The sequence below is a fragment of the Myotis brandtii genome, unplaced genomic scaffold (assembly GCF_000412655.1).
Source record: "Myotis brandtii unplaced genomic scaffold, ASM41265v1 scaffold393, whole genome shotgun sequence".
Lineage (NCBI taxonomy): Eukaryota > Metazoa > Chordata > Mammalia > Chiroptera > Vespertilionidae > Myotis > Myotis brandtii.
Window position 1 is genome coordinate 953,318 of NW_005365070.1, and position 4,506 is coordinate 957,823.

Sequence of the window (4,506 nt, forward strand, 5' to 3'; positions counted from 1 at the left end):
AGAAGCATCTAGAGGAGATCATTCAAATTGCCATTATGTGTCTCATATATGTTTATATATCACACATACAGGGAAATTAATGAAATTACCCCACATCAGGCATCCTACAAAACACTAAGGACTTCAGTGATGTTTGTATTAGGCCACAATTCAATAAAATGCACAAATACAATAAATCCTGCATAGCAGAATCCCATGAAATTATGCCAAAGTCATTTCATCAGCCAGGTAAAGGTTTGAGATAAATCTAAAGTAGTTCATGAGTAGATAAGAGTTAATGGAATAACAAATTATATATCAAAATCATGGGGGATCCCACTTATAATTCTTTCCTTCTAATTATTGACACAAGCACCCTGAAATTAGCTCAGGAATCTAGAGATATCCAGGTGCCCCTCCTCCCCACAGGCAGCCCACCAGTATAGGCAGTCTGACAAAGAAGAAAATTGGCCTCCTCTAAGAAGGACCATCGAAATAAATACTAGTAGATAACCAACATACAATAGCATAATGGTCACACTGCCCACTTTACAACTCTTTTTAAAATATATATATATTTTTATTTATTTCAGAGAGGAAAGGAGAAGGAGAGATAGAAACATTAATGATGAGAAAGAATCATTGATCACCTGCCTACTGTATGCCCCCCACTGAGGATCGAGCCCACAACCTGAGGTACCCTGACCGAGAATTGAACCATGACCTCTTAGTTCATAGCTCCACTCTCAACCATGGAGCCACACTGGCCAGGCCAAACTGCCCACTTTAGATGTAGGACCTGTGCTTGCATTTCAAGGGCAAAGGGAGCACCCTTGGCTTCTGCTTAACCTCCTAATCATGGTGGCTTTTGTTCCAGGTGTCAGGAAGCCAGGGTAAATTTAGACAAATGCTTAATATGCAGTAACTTGTTTTTTTCTATTATGCTTTAGATTATATCAAAGAACAAGATTACAACAAATATAAAAAATATTTGGAGGAACCTCAAAATCTCTCCACATAAATGATTCTAAATGTGCTTTGGGTCTTATATTCCTTGACAGCCAGATAGATATGAAAAGAACTTCAACCCAGAAATTTCAAAAATACAAACAATTGCACATATGGTATAAACTCCAGAATAAGAGCCCAAGATCTAGAAACTGTATAATCAATACATTTCTATATTTCTAAATATGATAAATTTTAGGAACTGTGTATAAATCCTCTTCCTTGAAATAAAATAAAATAAGAAAACACAAAAAGAGTGATTTTTTAAATCCTCTTCCAATAAATCTTTATTGCTGGTTATATGCATGGTATCCAAATTCTTTGCTTGGAATAAATACCATATGCCAACTTCCCAACATTTACATTACATGCTGATGCAAGCTATCACCCCAGAGAATATGAAAATATTGCTGATAAAAAATTAAAGGCCTAAATTTAAAGCAGAGTGACTGATTGTAAAAACTTCAGCTGATGTGTTCAAAAGAAAGAACATGAACTATTTTATAGCTGAACTTCGGTATTTTAAATTTCTTTCAAATTTTGGAATTTTTCAATACTTTTAAATATTAAGGATCCTAAATTTAGCCAAGTTGATTTCCAAATAGTACCAATATGATTTCACAATGGTTATACAATGTCACGCTACCACAAAATGAAGACAGTAGGAAGTAAAAAAATCCCCCAGAAATGAGTTGTTGTTATATTACTGTCTTCTTTTCCAGATTGTTTTCTACACATATACTAGTTTTTATTACAATGAGATCATCCAATACTAGCTGTTCTGCAAATTCCTGTTTTCATTTCATATTCCTTAAACACTTTTTTGGTAACTTTAGATATAGATTTGCTTCAATCCTAACCGCAAAGTTAAGTTTTCCTTTTCTTGGCTGTACTGAAATTGATGTAACTGCAACTATTAAAGGATGGCTGCAAGCAGCTAGAGCCCAAGAAGTACCAACAAGTTTGTTATTTCAGAAGCGAAGTCATTTCTAATGTTGAAGGCAATCAAAGCATTTTACCAGCCTTGAAAATAACTCCAACCTCTCTCCAGTCCCTGGTACGTCACCTTCTCTTTTTTACCCTTCAGATATTTTTGAAACCTAAATTATTATATTCCTGTCATCCACTCCTCCCATTCTCCTTTTCCCATAAATCTCAATTATTCTCTTACTCTGAAGTGCTTTGCTGTACATGCCACATAATCTGATTTGAAAGAGACCTGGCCAACTTATTTTACAGAAAAGCATCAGAATGACATTCTTTCCTCTCCTCCACAGTTAGGAGAGAGAATGTTTCTTCCTAACCCTAGTGCCTCTATATGTATCCCCTTAGTCCCTCCCATCTCTCTAGGAAGAGGGAAAGTTGGTAAGCACATAAATGTACTGATGATTGCAAAAGTGCTGCCAACTGCACAGTAATAATACAACTAAATGGAGTACTCCATTCACCCTATTTATTCAAAGCAATTAAACAACTATTTTATAATAGACTAGAAGCCCGGTGCACGATATTTGTGCACTGGGGTGGGAGGGGGATCACTCAGCCCGGTCTGTACCCTCTTGCAGTCCAAGACACCCAGGGATCAGGCCTAAGCCAGCAGGTGGACATCCCTCTCGCAGTCTGGGACCCATTGCTCCTTACCGCCTGCCTCCTTGCTGCTCCTTAGCGCTACTGCAGAGGCGGGAGAGGCTTTCGCCAGCTGTGAGCCCAGCTTCTGGCTGAGTGGCGCTCCCCCTGTGGGAGTGCATTGACCACCAGGGGGCAGCTCCTGCATTGAGCGTCTGCCCCCTGGTGGTGGTCAGTGCACATCATAGCAACCAGTCGTTCTGGTTGTTCCACCATAACGTTTGCATAGGCTTTTATTATATAGATATCTGAGCCAGCTAGGTGCCTATATAACATGCCACCCCATCCACAGTTCAACCCGATTCTTGTTGCTCTGATTTGGCTATCAATCCCAGATGTTAATTATCTGAATTTTGTACTTTGGATGGGTCCCTTCATATTTTTATCATGGATGCACTGTCTATCTGCCTAACTTCTGATTTAGGCTCTGGCCTAGGCAATGCCAATGGGTTTATTCTCATCTCTAGACGTGGAGCACATCTCAGATACCAACAGCAAGTCCTCGTGCCCTAATCTGGAGCAACCTGAACCTGGAGTACCTGCTTCCTTTCAAGAACAAGTAGGATGCCATTTCTTATGTACATAATACTGTTTTTGGTACCATCTGATCATCCATTCATTCTCTTCTTTGAAGAGTTTAAAGTTGAGTAAAATCAAACTACTGGTATATCTGTACAACCCTAATCATGAAACAGATAATGTTTTAAACCCCTATCTTGACTGGGCTTTTCTAGTTTTATGAAGTACCTTTAAGAAAGGTAGTTACTATGATTCATGCCTCTAGAAAAGAAGTGTCACATAAGTTCTTACTAGGAAAGACTTGCAAGTAGTTTTGTTTTCAAAGAACATAAACCATCCCTATTACTAGCTTCAATAAAGCGATGCTGGCAATAAAAAAACAAACACCTACATATGTGAACTGGTATCAAAGCCACGGACAGGCTGTTCTTAGTAACCCAGGCCACAGTCAACTAATCAGCTTTCAAATGGTAAGTCTGAGTAAGAGTTTCAGTGATATCTGGACAAAGTTGGGTTATTAGATGGGAAATAGGGAAGAGCTGCAAAACATGGAAAAGCCTGGAATACAACTGTTGTTAAGGCACTTGATCTAAGATTGGCATGTGCATATCTTGAGCAGAAAACTGGTACACAAATAGAGATGAGTTGCTGGGAGACAAAGAAAAAAATCGGAAGGAACAGGTTCCAGTGCCACCCTTTGAGATAAGATCCTCTGCCTGCTTTCTGGAAGTAAACCATATGTGTAACTAGCTGGCCTGTTAATGTCTATCCCCTTTTGGGATAGAGCAGAAAAGTCTTTTTTTTTAAATATATTTTTTTATTGATTTAAGAAAGGAAGGAGAGGGAGAGAGAGGTAGAAACATCAATGATGAGAGGGAATCATTGCTCAGCTGCCTCCTGCACACCCCACACTGGGGATTGAGCCCACAACCCGAACATATGCCTTGACTGAAAGTCGGAACTGTGACCTCCTGGTTCATAGGTCAACCACTGAGCCACACCAGTCAAGCAGAAAAGTCTTAATGCTACAAACAAACAAACAAACAAAACAGTGAAGTCAGTCTAGTTCAACACCCTTATCGACATGTGAGCAAACAAGTCCAGAGGGGTTGGGTGGCCTGACAAAGGACCCACTACCTAATCAATATCAGAAATAGATCTGAGTGGAGTCCAACTCTCCTGATATCTAATCTGGTGCACTTTCTCTGTAAATTCTGCCTCTCAAAAAATTCACATGGCTTGTGTAATCAATAACATCATTAGAAAGAAATATCAATTCAAAATTTATTTATTTTTAGATATGACCCTCTGGCAGCAGATCTTTTACCTTCTGAAACTTAATAGCACTAATTTGTATTTAACTGAGACCGAATC